The sequence below is a fragment of the Brachyistius frenatus genome, unplaced genomic scaffold, assembly GCF_029030835.1.
Source record: "Brachyistius frenatus isolate BFR_SWC_R1_liver_20210118 unplaced genomic scaffold, ASM2903083v1 Contig_25, whole genome shotgun sequence".
NCBI classification, from domain to species: domain Eukaryota; kingdom Metazoa; phylum Chordata; class Actinopteri; family Embiotocidae; genus Brachyistius; species Brachyistius frenatus.
The window spans coordinates 5,085,231-5,109,449 of NW_027210624.1; positions in this window are offsets into that span (position 1 = coordinate 5,085,231).

The window sequence follows — 24,219 nt, forward strand, 5'->3', positions numbered from 1 at the left end:
ATGAGATTGTATGTCGTCATTCCTTTATCCAACCTGGGTCTCAGCTTCTGCTTCTATTGTGTGACAAAGGCTCCTTTTTAACTGTGACAGCTTTGAACTGTGACAAATCCTCTCCTGTTCTTCACCTCTCTAGTAGCTCTTGTGTTGTCGCATCTGTCTATTGGACTCTTCACCTCCCCCGCTCCCCTCTTTCTCTCTCTCCCTTGTCCTGCTCCTAAAAATGATGCAATCTGTATATAACAACTGAGATAGAATCTCATTTGTTGATGTGATTAGATCACAAATGCATTATTTATCCATGTATCCTATCCATAGATTGCTTTATCTACTTTACAATTATTTGTATTACACCAACCACTGTCTTAATTGAATATTCAAAAGCAAACCATCATTAAATTAGTTCATCTCACAGTGCTAAATAGTCATCAATGTTCATTATTCCATATGGGCAGACAGTCACACAGCAAAACATTTGGATGATAGCTGCAGCAACAGGTTTGCATTAATCAGCATTTCATTTCTATTTATAAGTCACTATATAATTTCTACAACATCCATCATCGCAGCCTCATCCCTTCTTTTGATGGGCTCTTCTTTCAGTCTCTTTCTTTCTCGCTCTCTTTCTTCTCGTTATGCCTAACTCATGTTCCACATTAATATCACAGTGAATATAAGCTAGCTAGACCGAGATATGTCAAACCGTGTCGTTGTACATTAGTGTACCTTGGAATCAGTATTTTTTAAGATGATTAGCAATAAAAATGTTATGCATGATGCTCATGTGGCAAAAATGTGTGAGAACCACTGAGCTGACTTGTTGCCAGCTAATGAATCTTCTTCACCAACCTTGTAGTGACACTCCCTTGTCGTGACTCATCTACTGCTACAGCAAGAGGAAATAACTCGTCATCCGCCTCCTCTTGCCTCACCTGCACCTTGTTGCCTTTTGTTCCATCCTTTGAATATTTCAATCATGTCTGGGCATTGAATGTACTTCTAACCAGATACGTGAATAAACACATTAATAGAGGAAAACAAGTTTACTCGGATCCCTTGACATCTTAAATGTTCACTGTTCAGTGGCCTGACCTCAAAAATGAGTAAACACAGTTGTGCTTTCAACTAATAGGAAAACTTAGGTAAAGTTGGAGAGCTGACTTCAATAATATTTTCTCCAGATCATTCAGCCATAGGTTGTGGCTTTCATCAGTGGGTGGAATTTCCTCAATATTACACAAGTAATAAACTCCATCTGTTACACTTGTCAAAGATCCTACTGTTATTTGAGGACATCCATCTTGGTGGTGTAAGGGTTAACAGGAACAGGCCTTTCTTCCACAGCTTGAGTATCTCAACACAAGAGGAATTCCTTTCACAGTTCCTGAGAGAACAACCAGGAGAAGATATCGCTGAGGTTACCACATGTTTCTATGATGTCCATTTGTTCTTAGCAGTAAGTCATTCTGGTGTGGATATAAAAATCACAGGCACCACAAAGACTTTCTGCAACATGGCAAGATGCTCAACTACAATGGGAACAAAAGAACTGATGATAGATGTCTTCATGAAATTAAATCCTCTGGCTGCCAGTTGGATGTTATTATACGTTGCCAGCTGTTCTTGCACATTATAAAACCAGTGGAAGAAATTTGCCTTGACTCCACATATAGACCAAGGTGCTTCACAAAAAAATGTTCAAACACTGAACTACAGCCAACAGCTGATTTCCACTAACATTAGTTCTAAAGCTTGACAAAATGTCAAGCCAAAACAAATGCTTACATTTTTCTCCACAGGCTGATTTAAGGCTCACAACCTAATCTGTTGCAATTTCCCTGCCAGCTGACCAGTAGAAGAGTGGATCAACAAGTTCCACTGCTGCTGTTGTGGGTGAACAATGTGCAGCTCTGTGATGTGCATGGGGCCCAGAGAAACTACAACCTTTGTCAGTAAGTACACCAAGATTAAAATGAGCACATAAATCACACATGCTTTTGTTAGCAGTGTTCAGGGTGCGTCTGCAATATTTTATGCAAATCTGGCGAGTAGGGGTGGTGGGCGAGAATCTTTACAATTGCGTTTCCAATGTGCTGTGAGTAGGCACATTGTCATTTTGGAGAACCAAAGTGCCATTACACCATAGTTCAGGTCATTTCTACTGGATGTTTTCCTTTAAGTTCCTCCGAAGATCAAAGTCAAACTCAATGTTGACAGTCTCACGCTGGGAGTCAAATTCATGGTGCACTGTTGTGCAGGCGCTCAAGAGTGAAACTGTGACAGTCCTAATGAAGGACGTATACTCAGCTAAACAGCATTGCATATTGTTAACGATCATGTAACCAACCCGCTAAGCTAAAGCTGCTATGTAGTCATAGATGAAAAAGCTATTGTTCAAAGGAATGTGAATGATTGTCGTGTATAGAGGCATCAGTTCCTAGTAATATAAACATCGGCCGAATCTAATGTAAATGTTTATCGTTTAAACGTTTGTCCCCCTGTGTGTGCGTCGCCTTGAAGGGACTTTCACACACCGGATGTGTCTATATATGGTAAAAGAGCTGCACGCAGGAGAGAAAAGACATTATTTTTGAGACTTCGCAGGAGAGAGGACACACTTCTTTTTGAGACACTTTTATTTTTTCAGCTTTTACTGTAGCCTTGTGCCCTTCATTCACTGGAGGATTACTTCACCCAAACTTTTGGTAAAAAGTAGTAGGCTCTTGTACCTCACTTGTTAACTTGTACTCTTATACATTTTTAAATAAACATACGACCCTGACCATTGTTCAGGGGTTGTACCAAATACCTTAGTTTGCCTCCTCCAAGTCCTGATCGACACACACGGGACGCCGGACTCTTCTCGGTGAGTGGCAGTTGGTTTCACTCTCCAGGGGATGAGTACGTCGGGGATGAGCATCTTGACCTCAAGGACTTTGTTACACTTAAAAGTTCGGAGTGCGTTAGACGTTCGCCCCGTGGCTCAGTAAGGGTTTCTGAGCGATACGGAGTAACTTGTTGTTAAACCAGGGCATATGGCGCTGGTATTACTTCACCAGATCAGGCCGAATTATCTCCGTGGGTCTCCTGAGGGTTAACACCAGGAGCTCTGCTTCGGACTGTCTGACTGGAAGTTCTGACCATGTTGCCAGACCCCAGGTAGGCCAAAGATAGGGAATTCTAAATTAGCCTAATTGTGTGTATGTACATATACATACATACATATGTGTGTGCGAAGGTTTAAAATAGGCTACAGTTTTTTTAGAGGAACACACGGCTGCCTGGGGCCACCCGACGCGACAGCACCCACCTCACCAACTTGCGCAACCTGGGAGATAATCAAACCAAGAAATGTATAAAACTTATCATTTGGGTAATACCTTCCTTCTGCTCCATGCACGTTACGGGGCTGCGCACAGAAGGAGCAGTCACGCAACATATTGATCCACCCTCACATTGGCTGCACGACAGCTTTTATTAACATGTTATCTCGCAAACAAAAAAAGACCATGACTACGACAATGTTGTGAAATATCATTTTCACAAGTTTCTCAAAAAGTATCACAACCGATAACGTCTATTTATAGAAGAAATTGATGAATGGAAATTACATGTTGACTTTATTACAATGGCATTAAACTGTGGCCTCTGAATTTCATATTTAAAAAAAAAAAAAAGATGGTGAAAGTCTTTTGTTATGTAACAGTTCCACACATTAAACAATATGAGGATCATCTCTGTAATAATAGAAGTGTAATATATAAATACGAAAGGAATGTGCTTCTCTTTACCTTCTAACCCTTGGTGCTGTAACTAAAACACATCATACAGTGGGACATTTGCAACAGCATCAGTTCATAGTGAGGCACCAGCTCAGGAAAAGCAGAGCTCACACTGCATTGCTTTTCTCTGAACATGTAATGCTCATTTATGTTTCATTTAGGTTTTCTTTCTGGTTTTAATTTTATTTATGTGGGCACATGAGCATTACTTAGTATTTCAAGGGGCTTTCTGTTGCCTTTACTCCTGTCAGATATCCTCTGTGTCTCAGAATGCCCTTTTAAGGAAACCCAGAGAGGACCTCTTACTGTGGATCAAAGGTGGCCGTATCGGGATGTTCTGTACATAAATTTGGTGCAGACACAAACTGCAATGAAAATGTCCAGAGTCCAGAAAATGTACAAGTGGAGGGACAAAAATCCTGTAGTTTACCATGCCCAGTTGTTCAAATGACAAAAACAAACAACAACAATTAGCTGCATTCCAGACTGGTCTCCAAAGTGAAGCCTTTTGATTCTAAAACACGTTATCTCAGTGTAGCACATGCTACAGTTTTGTGCTGGAAAAGTGGCACATTAGCAATCAAACACTAGTCCTGAAATAGAAAGATTCACAGATTTACTGCTGAGTGAATTTGAAGGTAGAGAACAGGGATGGTGGGACAGACAGAGGGCAAAAGTCAAAGTAGTTGGATGAACTAGGGACCTCAGAGCAAGAATCCTTCAAGTGGGAGCAACATCTCATCCCTGAGGTCCCTGGGTGAGACTAAGAGACACAATCAAAAGAAAAGAGCTTTAGGAAAAGGGGCATACAACTGAAAACAGACGAGGACACGCAGGTTGAGTTGGTTTAATTAGCAGATTGTGGGGATGCCAAAGCCTGGTTTTCTGTCCAAGTTTGCTTTACCTTTGAACAGTGTTTTCTGTAGTAATTCCGTAGAGTTTGGAGTTCAATTGATGTTATGTTACGTAATTTTTTTAGCACCACAGAAAAGGCTGGTTGGAATGAGGAAAAGTGAGGTTCATTTTAAGGAAGAAAAAAATAGTGTCTGCAAACTGACTACAGCTCCCAAAAATGTATTGGACTGAGAAGAGGAAAAGTTTTGACAAGTCAAAGAGCCAGCATGAAAGAGAGCAAGGCTTATATAGGGCACCAAATGAGTTAAATCCTGCCAACATCATTCCATTTACAATTAATGACAAAATTCAATTACCGGTCAAAATCAAATGCTATGAGCAGTGTTGTAATTTCACTACCTTGGTGTTAATGTATTTACTTAAAAAAAAAAAAACACAATTACAACTATTGAGATTTGTGAACACAATACTTACTGCTTTAATCTTGTGGGAAAAGAGTTTTGAACAACTGCAGACTATAGCAAACATATGCAGCCTGATTTCCTAATATCTTGGATGCCCAACCATGGAGATCTTAATCAGCAAGGACCGAGATGAAACAGTTCTAGTAACAGTAAGCGCTGCTAACTTACGGTCTACGTCTGTGTCATTTACTATTGCTAGCAATCTGTCCAAAGTGAACCTCACCCCCTCAAGCTCTTCATGTAGTCCTTAGAGTCTGCTCGGGCCATTTTACTCAAATTCCTTAACCAAAAGGGTGGCAAATGATCTGAGACAGGAGGTAAAGAGCAGGCAGACTTTATTCACACGAGGGCCGGGAACCAAACAATGAGGAAAAGACAGAAGGATAAAAAACTAAGTAATGAAGACAAACTTAAATGGACTGGAAAAACTGATAAGACAGAAAGACATGACTAAAAAACAACAAGGACAAACTGTGACAGATGTGTAGTCTACATTTCAGAAAACAAGAAACTGTTGCAAAACTTAGGAAATGCAGCACAAAATAATTATCATTGAACAAAGAAATCTGCAGTTTAACCCTTACAGCTATTTTTCACCGGTTGCGTCTCCGACACGGCTGCTGGAGCGAATCGCTGTCGTTAAAGTCAATGCTTTCATATCCCACCAGATAGGCAGCAAGTTTATTTCTGACAGAAGCCGCTCGGAGACTGCAGCAACCTCGAACAGAACAGATCGGCCGGGCAGGAAGTTTGTGGACAAACAAAATTAAATTCTGGGAAAATTTCCTAAATGAAACACCCATGTGCAAACTCCCAGTCGTAAAAACCGACATCACCGTGTACCCCAGCAGTCTTAATTTGGACAAGAAATGCATTTTCCTACAGCTGCAGACACTGTATGTGAAATAGTTATGCAATAAATAGGACAAATTTGTTTTTTTAATGACTAAAACACAGCAGGCTGTATTAACTTTGTTTGTAGGCTGCAGCACAAAATAGGAAATGACAACAAAATGGACCAAAGAGAAGCCGTTTTACAATGTTTATCCACCAAAGAAGCACAGAAATTAAGGAAACATGACCAAATGAGAGGAAGTAAGATAAAACAGGCAGGAAAAAAATGCTCTTGACTTCCAATAGAATATGAAGCTGTGCAGAGGACGGAACGAAATCGCGGCACATACACGACGTGACGGACACGTTTTCAGTGTAATATGAGGGTTAAGGCTTGGAACACACTGCCTACGTGGCATGTACGTTACCTGTGACTGGGTAGCATCATTTCATTTCAGCGTCCATATAAACACATTAGAGAGTGAAGAGTAAACAGATTAGAGAAGCCACATTGCCTTGCGTGGGTGGTGCATCATTTATAGAATAGAACCAACGCCTATTTTTCACGCGTGCCATGTGCGGTTTCTAGTTAAAAATATACAGGGAAACGATCTGTGGCCATATGTGGAACATATAATCATACCAAAAACTCAGTTCACCTTCTACTTATATAATGGTGACACTTCACCAGGTGATGGGTTTTACCTGCTGCGTTCTCTCTCCCACCCTCCCTGTATCACTTCTCTGTCCCGGGGTGAGTGCCTTGTGTTTGTATTGTTTGTCTCGCTCTGTGTGAGGGTAAACAAAAATCCCGTGACTGCTTTTTGGATCCAATTTATCCCTTGTCAGAGCTCAAAAATCCTACACTGAAGGCCATTATCAAAGACAAACTAATTGATTCAGTGGTAGGACCTGCAGCCACAGCTGAGCAGCGCATCACAGGCAATGCAAACGCCAGGCAGGCAGTGTGTTTCAGGCATCACCACCCTGAATCTTCAATGGCCTCGTCCCTGACTTCATTGTTAGAAAGCACAAAGTCTCGCCATTGCTAGTTTCTGACCATTTTTGCTATTTATAATGGTATGTACTTGTTAAGTCACTTTGTGCTGGCTGCAACCACAGACACTCTTACTCAGCCCTCTTGACAGTTGTTTACATCTCCCCACAGACTGACAAACCTTCAGCCCCGGACAATGTGTGTATGATTGTAAATCGAGAGTAGAACTCACACCAAGTTTATTTTCATTGTTTTGGGCAATACTAATGGAGAAGATTTCCCCAAAATACTTTCACCATATCAATTTTCTCACCAGGTGAGAAAAAAAAGCTATATTTCTGTCACAGGGAGTGCTATGAATTCTTTCCCGGCTTTTGGAAAGGCAGACCACTGTTCCAACGTGTTCCGGACCAGCCGACACATCTATTAGGGCCGATCAATAAGTTACAAGTAGCTGTAACCTTCGTGGATAAGTATTCCTAATTTCATCGCCTGATCAAAATCTTCACTTGAGCTACACATGCTTTTGTGAACAGCGGTCTGGGTGTGGTGGCCAGTCTTTACACATCTGAAACTTAAACAGAGAATGCGCATCACAGTTTGTGACAAATTATTGGGGCACAGAAATAAAAAGCAGGGAGGAGTGGGGAGCGATGGTTGGGTTGTCGTGGGCAAGAAACCTGAATGTTTTCAATTCGATGTGAGTGGACATAATGTCATGTTGAAGAACCCCATTTTCATCATGCTACAGTTCAGATCATCTTTTCACTCAGACACCTTAGAACTCAGTTAACCAGAACTATGATGAATTCACAGGGCACAATCCTAAATAAAAGAACCCCGGGCTGCATGCAATGATAAGCCGTTTTTGGACGGCGACATTCCGGCCCTCGGAGATGCAAATGTTACTCCAAACACCTCTTCAGCCTCACAGCTCCATTGCCATAGGCTTTCTAAAGCATTGTAAGGGTCTCTATTGATGTTTTATAGAGTTTGAAGAACAAAAACGTCCATCAACTTTCACAAAAACGCGTCGCTCTGCTGCTGATTTTGACCAAGTGACAAAATTTGTAACGCTTAATCATTGAGGTATAGCTTCGTCCTCTGTGCACGTGACAGTGCCACTCGGCATGCAACAGGAGCAGTCCTTTATTGATCCACCCTCGAAGGTGGCTACATCTGTTCTGTTGCCTGCATATTAGCAGAAACTGAAACAGGGACACGTGGCGAACAGGGTTGTTTACAAATGGGTTATAGAGGATCACGGTGTCTTAAAGGACTCCTTTGAAATAATTGTCTGATGACAATTTTGGTGAATAAACATTCTACGTCATAAGCAATGGAAAGTAACTAAGTAAATTCACTCAAGTACTGTACTTATATAAAATTTTGAGGTACTGTATTTACCTTATTTACTTTATTTGGATATTTCCCTCTGATGCTACGAAGGGCCCAAAAGACACTCAAAGACACGAGGATGTGACAAAACAAAATAATTCTACCGAAGACCATTCAAAGAGTACAAACTGGAGGCAATTGAACAAAAATATGTGGAAATACAGGGTACAAAAAAAGCAAAGTGTAAATCCAGGAAATAAGACTTCAGAAGAGATTTACAGACAGAATAGTGATTATCCTCGCTAAACTTCTCAAATGGTTTAATTTCAATTAAAAAGTTGATGATCCAATATCCCTCCAAAAACTAAAAACAGATTTGTGTATCAGAAATTTGTTTTTTTTCTTTCCACTCCCAGGAATCATCCGACGACCCCTCAGATGTATTAATAGCGCCGACAGGGACAAAGTGGAGTCCAACTTTTAAACGGACATTGTTCAGCACACCACATCATTTCGGACTAACTTAACACCTTCCATGCTCAGTTCGATGAAGACAATGCAGCTATGTGTCCCCACGTGCGTGTGGTGAGGCTGCCACATTGACCCTCAAAATGGCCAAAGCTCCAGGGCCAGAGCATTTCACAGACTAGGCTCTCAGGGTTTGTTTTGATCAACTGCTAGATGTGTTCATAACCAGCTTCAACCTTTCCATTAGTCAGCTCCTGGTCTCCTCCCCATTCAAGGAATTAATCAGCATTCCTGCCCCCATGAAAACAGTGACCTCCTGTTTAAATGACCACATCCTGTCACAGTGATATCAGTCATCATGAACAACAATGAGGACGTGAAGACACCAACCAGCTGGTGCAAGGACAACAACATCTCTCTTAACGTCAGTAAATCTGAAGAGGCAATCTTGGACTGCAGGCGACAGCAGGGAGGTGAACACTTCCCCATCCTCAAAGGTGATGCCTTGACAGCAACTCTATTTTCTAGGGAGATGGAGGACGTTTGGCACGAATCTTAGCATAATTTCAAACTTCAACATGTGCACCATTGCTGACTCACTCCAGAGAGTGGTACGGATGGTGCGGCAAATCATTGGCAACAGACTCTTTTTGCCGTTCAGGATATCCTCCAGCAGTACGGCCTGCGGATGTCAGGATTCCTGTCTGCTCCTCTATTTTGTCCCCAATCACCTCTCCTCATGCTTTCTGTCTTTCCCCTGTCTGTTTGTTTTGTGTCCCCGTGTGTTCTGTGTCCTCCTCTCCTTGCCTCCTGTCACCTCCCATGGCCACACCCCTTACCGGTCTCAGCAGTTGCTACCACTCTCCCCAAATCACCACCTGCAGGTGGCTCATTTCCCTGATCACCTCCCCGGACTATATGTTCCCTGCCCCTGCAGTCATCTGGGTCGGTCCATACTACGAGTTCCTGCTAGTCACTGCAAGGACTGTCCGTCACCGTCTGTCCGTTCCCGTTGCTCCTGCAGCCTGCAGCCTGTTTCGGCTTCCAGTCCGTGCGATCAGTCAGTGCTCCCAATCTCGGCTGATCGCCAAAGCTAAGCAGGATAAGGCCTGGTTAGTACTTGGATGGGAGACCACCTGAGAATACCAGGTGCTGCAGAACCGCCAGTCGGAGCTACCAGTCGGAGCCAGTGAGGCTGTCCGTCCATCCCCGGTCCTGCTCCAGTACCAGCTGTCCTGCCAGCTTCGCCTCCCCGACCGCATGTCAGTTGAGTTGCCCTCCCGACTCGGGAGGAAATAGATTCTGTTCCACCAGCGGTCCTGTCTGCTATCCTGCCAGCTTTATCTCCCCGGTGCGAGTCGGCTGAGTTGCCCTCCCGACTCGGGAGGAAATAGACTCTGTAGGTACCAACTTTGTTTCAATAAAGACTGTGTTTTGAACTGAACTGTCTGTGTGCCTGCATTTGGGTCATGTTACACTCCACATCATAACAGCGGAAGGCACACAGCAACATCAAGGAGCAGAGCCATGTAGCACAAAGACGGTTCTTCTTAATGACTGGCAGGTGATCTGGAAGCACGGCCGTACGTACCACCAGACTGAAGGACAGTTTTTACCACCAGGCTTCTCAACGCGTACATCTAAATACAGCACACTAGAAAAACTCTGAAGCAAACATTCAAACTGTCGAACGATACCACATCGTCCACTTCACTGCTTACAAACAAATACATCAACCGTGACACACAAATCCTTATTTTCATATCAGCATATAGTGTTAAATTAATGTAAATTATTTGTATTACACATTTTATACAACTGCTAGTGTCATTACTGTTTTTCTTGTCCACTAATTTTGACCCTGTGTTAATCTCCATATGATTAACAAAACTGAATTGAACTAATGGAAGGAGTGTTTGAGTGGATGGAGATTTGATGTCATGACTTCAAACCAACCTTACCATTAACATCCTCTTCAGCACTTCACCACATCCTGCGTTCTCCTGCCACTGATGTAGATCTGTGTAGTTTTTGACTTCCACAATAGTTCATGGACAGCCAGACTCTTCTTCTGGAGATTTTGTTTTTGTTTTGGTACTGACTTTCACGGCATGTTTTATCGTGTTTCTTTCTGTTTCACTTTCAGTTTCAGTGAAGGCTGCAGGTCAGAAAGAGCATGCTGATTTAATACAAATATGGAGAGTACGTAAAAGTGCTCACTAGTTCCTCGTTTCAGTTAGCCTACAGTCCCTGAGGGAAAAACAAACATGTCTTCAAGTTATGGATAAGGATTTTTATATTTTTTTCTTGCCTTCAAAAATGGCATTTATCTTAATAAGTATGGACCAGGTACTCTCATCTGGCCACTAAATCCTGTTAAAAGTGAGATTGAAGAACGCTGAGAATTGCATCTGAATTTAGTTATTCGAAACTAGAATACTGAACTTGATTTGAACTGTTGGAAATAAGAAGTTGTTCAAGATAAGAAAAAAAAAGTTAGCTCTTGAAAGACTAGTGGTTTTATCTTCAGGGGTATGATCTCATTTGTCTTCAAGTTTGCCCAGTACTTTTCATTATAGAAGCATGTCATGGGTCCAACATAAAGAGGCATTGACAAAGCAGTGATACCCACTTTAGGGTGCTGTGAAAGGGGGGTGGAGTGATTTCAAACAGCCCTGGTTCCACAAGTCACATTGATTTTCTGCATCGGTAAAGTGAGGTGACAGAGAAGCGCTCCAAGGTTTGGAAGGACGTGAAATGATGGTTGAATCATCAGATGAACAACTACATCAGTGAATATGTGGTTAAAAAGTACAATCGTGTGTAGTAAAGGTTTTCAGTACATGCATGAACCAAATCATCCAAGTGAACTGACTGAATCCCCATTGCCATCGAGCCAGCAGCTTTTGGCAGTGGACCTCCTCAATGGTGACGGAGAGAAAGTTCTCAGCTCAGCTGTGATTCATGGCAGGCGGCTGAAATGACAAAATTGTAATAAATGTTGCAAAAATACTATGTGGAGCTATTAGCCTTGAAAAAAGCGACTGGATCGGCTGGGTTTGTACTGAACTAAACTTTTCAGCTTAAACTGGCAAAACTATGAGTAATCTACTGACCTGAAGAGAGTAGCACCAGAATCGAGTGGGAACAGTGACGTCACCTGTTGGTTCATGAACGGCTATTGTGAAGCTTCAAGTTCAGATTTTGGCCGTCGCCATCTTGCTAGTTTTGAGCAGTTTGGAGCAGGAAGTGACCATATTTGGACGAGTTTGGGGGGAATGAGCAGGGGATCTGAATCAGTCTGATTGGAAATCCGGCAATACTACATCCCGCCACCAACAGTCGTAACCTGACCGCATCACAGGCCTGTCAATCAAACAGACACGCCCCCCAGAAAATTACTTTTTGAAGCTTAATTTCTAATTAATGACAGGATCATTTTCAGATGGACCTCCAGAAAACTAATAAGGAGGAGTGATTTTAGCTAATAATATTGAAATAACTTAACAGTGGAGGAAAATACTTACAGACTGATACTCAATTAGATGGCTGCTGCAGTTTCTACAAAACCAGACAATATGGCATTAGCTCCTATGCTTTCAAACATAATATCTATCAAGACAACACAAAGTTTACTTGTAGGTTTTGTCTTCTGTTGTTTTTTTCCTCAGGGCTTTAATGTTATATTACTTTTAAAAATGATTTTCAATGGTGAAAAATGGAAACTTGCGCACAACAAATCTGCTGCAAGAAGCGTAAACCAAAAAATATTGGCATATTCACTTGTGCTGGCCTTTAAAGTGGTCCAATGTTTCTGTAGTTTTAGGGAAACTGTATTTTGGTACATTTGACTTCTGTACACTAATACTTATTAGTGATTAAGGCAAAAACTGAATTAAATAAACTGAGTCAAGAGCCTGTTTTAACACCCCTGTGTATTACGATTTCAACAAAAGCCATGTCTATCAGGCTTATTTTAAATTTAAGGCAGTCTTCTTTGTACACAAACTCCCAATTCACATCGCCTCCAAAACGAAATGCATCAGTAAGAGAAAGAAGAAAAAGAAGCAATTCAATATGTTCTGTTGTTTAGTGCATTTACTGTGTACACATTGTGTACACAGTAAAACAGAGGGCATTAAAAGTGTCAGAGTTAAAGGGTGACAGTTTGTCAGGAGGCTTAAATATCAGGAGTTGACTTTGGAGATTATCTGACAGAGTCATTTGCATACAGACACTTCTGACAGAATCGATGAAGCACAGAGCTCTCACTGCCTCGCTCTATCAAATGTCAGTAAAAAATGTATGAAGGAGGAGACACTCATCTTCCACATGAGAGGGAAGTGCTGCTTGCTTCAGAGTGATACCACATATGTGCAATAATTGCAGGTACTGCTTCGACATCAGTAGTAGTTGCATGATCAAACCAGCTCATAAGTTTGGTCTTTGATGAACAAAACAGCATGGAGCAGACATTTCTTAACTAATTAATCTTTTTAATATTACTTTTGACCTTGATCTTGTATTTTTTCAGATTTCAACCTGTTAACAGTATTCAAGGCGATTTTTAAGTTTTAAAGCACGTTGCTTTCACCAAGTCAAGAAAAGCTATTGTTATTGTGATAAAAAAAATTATAAAAACCCACTGCTTTTGCCAACATTTCAAATGAAGATCAATTCAGTGCCAGCAAACGCAAAATAATGCCACAAATTAAAATATTAAAATGTCCTTTTATATTTCTGTGGTTATTATTGTCTCTTTGTGGTTCTTTTATCTCTGTATTGCTGTTTTGTGATTCTGTGATGGTTGCATTCATTTGGTAGGTAGGTATATACTTTATTATTTGTAGTAATTGTGGGTCGCTCTGTCTGCATTTTATCTCAGTTTGTGAATATTCTGTGTCGTTATGGGTTTTTTGTGTCACTTTGAATCACAGAGTCTCTTTGTGGTTATTTTCTGTCTTTTTTTTTTTAGCTGTTTTGTGTCAAATTGGTTTGCTTCTCATTGTTGTCCATACTGGAGGCTCTCTTCCAGAGGCCCCATGGCCACCTGGCCTGATAGGGTCATTCAGAAATCCATCCATGTTTTTGTATTGCTTTTTTAGGTTGGTAATATAGCAGATTTCAGAGACTGTCCTCTAAAGTAGCACCCTCCAGTTACAGTAGTAGTTGCATGACCTCGGTTGGGAGCAAAAGAAGAAGTCGGTACAGAGCCACAAAGTCCTCAGATGGAGGATGTTGGGGTGGATGAATGGGTCAACCAAACATGGATGACCACTCTTTGTTTCATGCCAACACATGAAAAAAACAGCTTTATTTTACCAACAGTGACTTGTAACCATACTGGAGGCTTCCAGCTAATTATGAAGTCGTGTGATCAGGTCATAAATTGCTTTTTATGGATGTGGGATCATGGACAAGCAACATCTTGTCAGGGTTCTTGTCTGACCCTGTGTTTTGACCTTTGTATACCCCGATCTCCTCTCCTCATGTGTGCTGTCATTCCCCTGTTTATTGTGGTGTGCCATGTGCTTTGTGTTTTGGTCTGTGTCTCTCTACTTCCTGTTTCCAGGCACCTCCCTTGGCCGCACCACTGATCACCCCTGATCTGGATGATAATCCAGCTAATTACCACCTGGAACTATATCAACCCTGGTCCTGCAGTCCTTAAGTCTATTCAACTGGCGTCACGCTGCTACAGTTACTACAAGTATTGATCCTCCATTTTGCTCATTTGGCTCTGACTGCAGTTTTTTGTCTGCCTGCCTTCAGCACATTAGGTGGTGCGACTGTATAGGACCCACCTGTCCCCTCGTCTTGCCTTCAACTCTCACCTGTTATCCTGCTTCATCCACGGAGGTTGTCACTGACAACTAGCCTGCTCCTTCCAGAGTACCACCTCTGGTTCCTCCACATCCGTCCCGCGGCTGTTCCACCAGTGTGTTTCGGACTCAGCCCCAGCAGAAGAACTCAGCCCCGTCTCTTCCCCTGCTGGCAAACTCTAACTGTTTAACTCTCACACACAGCCTCACCTCAGAAGAGACTGTGGATTATACACTCAGACTCCATCTACAACTCCTGGTAACAATAAAACATTATATTTTATTCCCACCATCTACGCCTCTGTGTCTGCTATTGGGTCCTATACAGTCACACCACCTAATGTGGTTTTAAGAACTTGTGGCAAAAAAAAAAAAAATCACTCCATGTGTTTGATGTCTATTGCTATTATTTTATCTGAATCTATATTTGTTGTCTGCAAGGTATCCTACATTTTGAAGGAAGAAATACATGTAATCAAGTTTGCATATTCCAGTGCTACATACTAATGCTTTGTATTTGAAAGATTGCTTATAGAACTGAAAATCAGCAGGTTTTATACTATGAGGATATCGCTCCACTCCACAACACTCTTTCATTTGGATTAAACTAGTACAATTGACACCCCAGTCATGTATGTTTTTTTTGTGGTGTTTATGTTTACCACTTGATTCCAGAGAAATGCTCACTTAAAGGAGAGAGTGGAAATAAACCACTGATAAGCTGAAGAAAGATAAACCTCCAGGACCTCAAATCTATCAGCTCAACCCTCACAACGAACACATTTTACCCAGCAAATATCTGGATATTTTCCCCTGTTATTTACACCACATTCTGACACAGATAAATGCATAAACTGACATCATTGGCAAAGTTTATACCAAAGCTACCTGTTATACAAGTGTGCTCTGTATATATCTATCAGGAGTCTGATTTAGGAGGTAGCAGCTTCTCACAATGTGAACAGCAATCTGACTTTTTGTCAGCTCTGTCCCGTTTGTGTTCTCATCTTTCTTTTCATCTTCTGTTTCATCTCAGCATGTTTTATCTCTGTCTATTAATTATTTGAAATTGATACATTTTCTCTTCCTCTCTCTCCCTCCTTCCCTCTCCCTCCCTCCCCCTCCATTTATCCTCATGAGATATTATCCTGGTCATCATTAAAACTAACAAGTTTATAAGAGTTCTGCCTAGTAAATACAGATAAAATGAATGAAAACAAACACTTGAGAATCAATTATCATCAACGCTTTTGATCATTTCTTAGTGTTTTATTATTTCATATGTTTCAAGCTAGAGATGTTTATACAGTCAATGTGTATCTCTCAAAATACTAATCAGCCAGTTTGAACTTTGGATGTATATTATGTTTTGACTTTGTTTGGAGATTGTTTTTAAAAGTTATGTAACAGCATATATAAAAATCATTTTTCTCTGGTAATGAGGAAATAAGTGAGGAGAGAATCACAGCAGACACATTTGCTTTCAAATTAAACACCAGGTAACTACTGAACTACAGAAGAAGAGGACACAACAAAATTAAGTTATTTACAGAATGCCAGAAAGCACTCCAGTATTGGGAAAACATTATGACAATAAGGCACATACATGTCTGCTTGTTTCATGTATTCATTGGAGAATGACTCCTCATCATTCCGCAGATCTGATTTAATCTTTTACATGAAAGTTTTATTAGTGTGTCAGTCACATTTGCTTCAAGTGTACGTCATTATTTGTTCAGTATTCATTTATCTTTGAAGGATCACCAACTTTTCTACTGGAACAAATTGTCACAACTTTTGTACTATCATGTTTTTCAAATTTAAAATCTCTGGACATCGACCCAAAATATTTAAGTTTGCAATCATTTAAAAAGTATTTTAGTCACTGACATTTTATTTTTTGTTACAGCAATTTATTGATTGTCAAAAATAGTTGTTGGTTAATTTTCTGTCAAATGTCCTTTAATCAACGAATCCTTTCAGCTGCACTGTAAATATAAATGTTAGCAGTGCTAATTGGCTAATAGTTAATATTTTCCATCCAAATGTCATCCACATTTTAACTGAATAGTATCTATAAAACACAATGTGAATTACTGTCAGTTTCTATCCACCATCTTGGTGTGAACATTTGAAGATGGTTTGTTGAGGTCATCAGCAGGTCATTCTCTAGTTTGTGTCATTAAACAAACAAACCAACAAACAAAGTAGTTAGTTGAAAGATCTTCAGTCGAAACTCACAGTGAAAAGGACTATATGAAACATGATGGTGGGAGTGGAAGCCAAGTCTGTACCAATGATGGGAGTCCATTCCACAGTTGTCACTCAGCTCATCTCTTTGGTATATCTGTAATCTACTGAGAGCACATTGGAGGAAATGGTTATTTTGTGGCTGATTCCAGGGCCTTTGGATCCAGCATATCTAAATTGGAATGCTTTTAGGGCAATAATAAGGATACATTATTTCCAATCCAGAGGGCAGTGTGGAGAAGGCTTTTGAAACACCACTCACGGTTCTATTTTAATGATCTAAGCTCACGGTCTGAAGCTCGTGGTGCATGTGCATATAAGAGAGGAGGATGTTCAAATGTAGCTTTTCTAGTCTAAATGTGGCTAAAGTGCATGTTTCAAAGATGTGGTATGTAGTCTCCTAATTAATCATAGGTGTGTTTTGGGCATAACATTAAATACATCAATCAGTGTCATCACCCATTCCCTATGAAAGCCATTAGCACTGGCACCTTGGCAGAGTGCTATAAAACAATAGATTTGCCAGAAAGAAGTGTTCTCTGCAGAGGAAGCAGCTCTGCAGACTGATGTACAAATAATATTCTTTCAAAATATAATCTTATCTTTAATCTTTTGCATGTTTGTGCACTGCTTGATGCCCCTGTTTGTGTAACAACTGTGTTTAACGAGTGCGTCGTGCACTCGCCTATGTAGGTGCATATTCCTGTCTTAATATAGTGACCTTAAAACGGCAGTAAAATACTGCAAAACTGACTTAAGACCATGTTTTTGTTGGTCAATAGCTTTTAGCTGCCTCATGCACCACCATTGTGTCAGGCCACGTGTCATTCTAATACCAACTCGCCCACAGATGCTGAGACAGGCACAAAAGTACATTTGTGTTGTGCTTGGTGACATTTTGTTCTGGGTGTGAGATCACCTCTCTCCTTAGTCTCTCAAGTCAAAGCAGATTTACAGTACTGTAATTAAACAGTTAAATGAAAAGGCATGATGTGACAAATGCATATTGCGCAATTCAACCATTTCAGCCTTGCTTGTCTTGCCTTGTCTAATTTTTCTGTTGTTTCTAGAGTTTGTGGAACCTGGACTGTATCTGGAGAAATAAAATAATGTGAATATTAAGACAATTTTTTTTTTAGTATTGATTTATATTCATCATTCCAGAAGTTTATGAGCTGGATGTAATAATCCATAAGTATATCTATGAGTGTTAAGATTTTCACTTTCTTCAGAGAACACAAAATGTTGCATAAAGAAAGATACAAGTGTCATAATTTGGTTTGAACATGAAATGACACTGATATACGAAAGTCTGCTTCTTCTTGTCCAAAGTTGCCTCTACCTTTTTCTGATGCAAGCTGTAAGAAGTGTAGCTGTAGCAGCAGATCAATGAATCATCAAAGTCCCACTGATTCTGCAACAGGAAGTAATAAATCGTTTCACACAATTCTGTGTTTTGTGCCATCAGACAGGACACGGACATCCAGTAAAATCATCAGCACCCTGGACGCCAATGTCACATTGTATCCAGAGGCAGCTGGTGATTTTTTACTTCGGTGGGGCCACAGGCACCGAGGGCTTCTACTCACCCAGTGTTGTTGTCAAAAGCTGGGTGCACTTTCTTTGACTCCAGCTATACAGGACATTTACTCAGTTACTGAAACAAGAAAGAAAACACGCTCCAACCAACACCTCAGCTTAACATGTCTGTTTTCTCACAAAGCAGAGAGATCCTCTGGGAAAGACAAAAGGTTGTAAAGGCAGAATGTATATTAGTTCCAGTTATTAATAAATCTAACAAAATATTCTCTGGTTTTGTAGAAAACCCTGCGATACTAAGTCCCACCCACTGATATATGTAACCTAGGGGTGTCCAAACTACGGCCCGCAGGCCAACTGCGGCCTGTGGTCCATTTTTAATTGGCCCGCAGCAAATTCTAAAAATATAATGGCATGAAATTTTCACTTGACTGTATTGTACTTCTTACTTGATTTCTACTCAATGTGATGACAGCACAGACGCCACAGACACCGCGCAGCTGTTAATTTTTTTGCAGGGAGTTGACGACAACTTTTGCATTACGGAGGAGCTGCTTGATCTCAGGAGTCTAAAGGGCACAACAACGGGTAAGGACATTTTTGAAGCTGTGTCAGATGCAATTGACAAAATGGGATAAACTGTGTGGAGTTACAACGGTGAAAAGCTCAATTACTTCATAAATTCAGCCAATTAAAGTTGATAACATTTTCTAACAAAAGTTAGTTGATGTGTTAACAACCCCAAAAACATATTTGCATAACTAACTTAAATATACCCATCCCCTTGTTCCCTTATTTTTCCCTCTTTATACAGGGCTGTGAAGGGGATCACCATCCTGACTAAAAAGCAATCTGAGGCAGCTGTTTTAAGAAGGAGCTGTTAACTAGTGATGTTAGGAGCTGTTAACTAGTGATGTTAGGAGCTGTTAACTAGTGATGTTAGGAGCTGTTAACTAGTGATGTTAGGAGCTGTTAACTAGTGATGTTACGAGGCGTGCCGACGCTTCGAAGCGTGTGTGGAGTAATGGAGGGGGCGTGTCCTCGAAGCGTGTGTCGAGGCTTGCTTCATTTAGGGGAGGAGCCAAAAATGATGATGTCCGAAGCTTCGCTGCCGGCTGTACCACGTGACTGCTTCGGGAAGTGGTTCAGGTGTTGCCGGGAGGTTTGACAGCAATATAAACCTCTCAGGCTCCATTCAAAATGTGGGTTGTTGGTGGAGAGTTGAGGTCAGTTGAGAGTTTGGATAGTTTGGAGAAGTTAGAGAGAGAGAGAGAGAGAGAGAGATAGTTTGGAGATTTAGGAGAGTGAGGAGAGAAGGAGGTGATAAGATGGAGCCAGCCAGGAAGAGGAGGATTTCCCCTGTGGGAACACTTTGATTTAATAACTCCTAATAAGGTAAATCTAACTCTATTTCAGACACATTAGGTTTGCTTATCAAGAACTGTATTTTCCACAGTTTCTTATTTTATTCAAAGGTGAGGTGTTTATTGTGCTCCAAGGAGTTGGGGTACAATAACAACACCTCATCCATGCTGAGGCGTTACCGTGCCTTGCATGACAATAAGGAGGAAACTAGAGCTTCACACAGTAATATTACACAATATTACAAATGCACCATCACAATTTTTCCCTGTTCACTTTTGTTTATTGTGCAAATAAAGACAGGTAACAGACTCTGTATTTATTCTCTTTTAACCAGCCACCAGAAAACCAGAGCTGGATGAAGCCCTCGTCTCCATGATAGTGAAGGACACACAGCCCTTCAGTATTGTGGATGATGTTGGATTCAGGGCATTTGTGTCCAAACTGGATCCTAATTATGTCCTCCCTACAAGGCAGGTATGTATGGGTGCATGCATGAAACAAATGAGTACTTTATTGTGTCTCACAGTTCAGCACTATATATGTTTTCCTTGAGGCTCTGAAGGCCATGGTGGAGGCCAAGTATGAGTCAGCTAAGGAGAAGGAGAAGGCTAAAGTGGAAAAGGTGGCTGCTGTTAGCCTTACTTCGGACATGTGGACATCCACAAAACCAAAAACTGTTGAGAAACTGTTATTTCTGAATAAAAATGAATAAAATGTCCCCTGTCCTGTACATCATTGTCCAAGTTACACAAGCATATTCAGTCCCCTCTTCCTAGTTCCACAAGCACTTCCACTGTCCTCTGCCTGCTTAAGCCCATGACATGTTCCTAAAGTGACAGAAAAACATGATTACACAACCTGCCATATCATATGATACGACCATTTTGGGAAAATTTACACACACAGAATACATTCAAAAGATATTTTATTATGCACATATGTGATAATTTATGTACAGAAATTATTTGGTCATACATTTTTGTAATTCATAGTCATTCCCAACAGCCATAACAGACACAAACATTCAATGCATCACATGTGGTTCAGATACAGCTGCCTGTCATTATACACTTGGCCAGTAGGTGGTTTCGTGTGCACATGAAGCTTCGAGTAATGAACCCTTTCTTGAACCAATTGGCTGAAGTGGTTCGATGCCTCATGAGGCTTCATCTCACCATCACTACTGTTAACCCTTTCTGTAACAAAATGAATGAAAACCCATGTGACAAGCATCTCGCTATCACCAAGAGATTCTTTCCAGCGCGAACGACAACAGTCAGCTGACATAAGGTTTTCAAGGTGTTTATTCCACCTAATACAAACAACCCAAAAACACACCACAATTTCTGTGTCTTTGTGTGTCTAGCAGTCACCCTGCTACTCCGTCCTCTTTCCCTCGTCTGGTCACCTGCTTGTGTTTTTATCTGGGTTAGGGAGGGGCAATCAGGGATTTGATTGAGCTGGGGCTAATTAAGCCCCTTCCAGGCACCGGTCCCTGAACCACTCCTCCAATCAGACCCTTCTGCAGCTGAGCAAACCACGCCCCGCCACCATAACCCATTAATGGAAAGTTGTGATGTAGGCTGTTTTTTTATTTAAGCATACTCAATTATTAAGCATAATTTACCCACATTTGATTGATTTTGTTAACTTTAATAGTGACCCAGCCTTTCGTATATTTTTCTGTCTTTGGCCCTCAGTGCAAAAAGTTTGGACACCTCTGATGTAACCTGACTGCACCGTAGGCCTGTCAATCAAACAAACACGCCTCCAAAAACACATCTTTTTGTACTTTATTTGCGAATCAATGACGGGATTATTTCCAGTTGGACCACCAGAAAACTAATAAGAAGGAGTGACTTTAGCTAACAACACATCTTGCAATTGCAATAATTAATAGAAATCCAAGCTAACGCCGCAAGCTGTGCTGAAAGTTTTAGGGCATAAAGTACATCTTTTAAGACAAAACTCACTTTATTAACACAAATACACGATACAATGGTCTAATGAAATGTTCATGATCAAAAGAAGTGATTACTTATTACTGTATGCTACAGAAAATGTCTACACTCGTCAAGTTGTAAGAGACTGCACTTTGTTTCATCCAGCAGGTCTACATGTTGAATGAACATGAATTAAACAGCATCTAAAGCTCTTATTTTGACAGCTGATGTAGTCCTTGTTTCTATACAGCAGTCTTTCTGTAACTTTTAGCCCCATGGTTCTCTAAATTCAATAAACAAATTTCAAAAGGATTATAACTAAAATAGTTCTGTGATGTTCAGCATGATTATTATCACAGGAAGTGATTGCATATTTATTCCTTTATCAGGTAATAGCTTTTTTCTTTCTGAACTTGCAACTTTTTCTAACTCCCGCAATTTTACGCAAAAAACGCACTTAAAACTTCACAAATTACATCAACATTTTTGAGAAAATCCCCCGCAAAATCAAGCATTTTTGATCGCAACAATCACAAAAAAAATTCTGCGAAATCCTGGAGGGACTGATTATTTAAACAGTAGGTGAAATATATTTGGAGCTCAAAGTTTCACAGTCTGCCCCCCTCATATTGTCAACATATGTTATATATTAGACCTAATAGAAGTTTATTTCTTAACAGATACTATAAATTCAAGCATAGACAGCCTCCTTTGTGTTCTGATTTTCTGTGCAGTTTTACTCCCATATAGGTATTAGATGGAGGCAGAAAATTAGGAGGAGCCATTGTTGAAATAGTGTGATGACAGAGCAGGATAAATGAATAAGTAGAACTTCATCTAAATTGAAAATATAATGCTTTTAAGGTGAAAACTAGTTCATTTCCTCACTACTTATTAAACAGGGTGCTACACTAGCACCCTCTATAGACCGGACACAACTGATCATATCAATGTATGATACATGTTGTATCATCCATGTTTCATTGGGAGTCATATCAGCATGTAGAAGGAGATGAGGGTTTCATTATTAGCGTGGGATTAGTATTATCAGAAAACTCTATCTAATGCAAAATTAATCTTTTAATGAACAAATTACCGATGTGGCAGATTTACTGATGATTAAAACCATAACTGTTCTTTACAATCATTTTACCTCTTCAGCTGTCTGAAGGTAATATGTGTTCTGTGTGAGGAGGTCTTTCTTACTTTAACTAGTTGTAGAAGTGACACTTCCTCATGACAAACTTTAGCTTTTGGAATGCAGAGCCTGATTCTGGCTCTCTTTGGAAAGAGGGGGATTTAAAAAAAATAAAATAATAAAAAAAAAAGAATGATGAAAAGCCCACTTCACAGCCAATCCTGGCTACAGAAAAGGAGACTTATCTTTTCAGTAAGATTCCAATTTATGAAAGGCAGAACCTCGCTGGCAGATGTGCTTTGCTTTCATCAAGCTGACTCCTATTTGCTTGGGTTTATCTGCCAGAAGATATCCACGATGTGACAGAAATACATTTTACAACTGTAACGACAAGCAGACCAAATCCTGGGAAGGAGTAACATTCAGCAGTCCTTTGTAGATGGTGTGCAGACTGCAAACTTGCATATTAGTCAGGGACAGATAACACTGAGCCGCACTTTATTATAAACCAAAAACAAACACTGTGGTGCAGTTAATGCTTACGGAAGGCATTTGGAATTTGGATGTCATTTTTTCCTCAAGCAGCTGACCTGTCAAGCATTCAGTTGATCTTTTTCATACTTTCTTTTTGATGAGTATTCGAGACAAGAAAGTGGTTTATTTTGCATCGCAGACCAGATGACACCCAAAGTGTAACTAATGCCTCTGAGCTTACAGTGCTAGAAATTCATTCTGCTTGCCAAGCCATATAAAATCAATGTCTGTGCAATCAGAGAACCTCAGATACAGAGCACTACACTACACTACAGACTATGATGCTTGTTCGACCACTACATGTTAACGGGGAATAACAATCCAGCATGTGAAAAAGACTTTGCCGTAAACGCTTAGAGAACAATCAGCCAATTAATCCAAATATCCAAACAACAACACACCAATGAATATTCTATGTGTCATGAAAATGTAATTTAACCTGTGTCAGGTATGAGTACTTTGTTTAGCATATTGATTGGTTTATAACAGGTGTTGACAATTTGACATTGCCTGCAGATGTGAGTGTCAGTGTGAATGGTTTTCTCTTGCCCAGTGTCTGCTGGCATCAGATCCAGTTACCCACAAAAATAAGCAGGTAAAGCTAATGGATGGATGGATCCCATGTGGTTCTATGGGAAGTCACAGGAATTCCATATGTTAGGATATCCAAATTACTCATTAAAAACCCTGCAGCTGATCCAAAATGCTGCAGTAAAAATATTGAGAGATCATATTTCTCCAGTTTTAGCTTCTCTTCACTGGCTTCCTGTTAAATCAATAATAGAATTTAAAATGATCTTGATGACTTACAAAGCTCTACATGACCAGGCTCCATCATATCTTAGAGATCTTATAGAACCATATCATCCTAGCAGAGCACTTCTCTCTCAGTA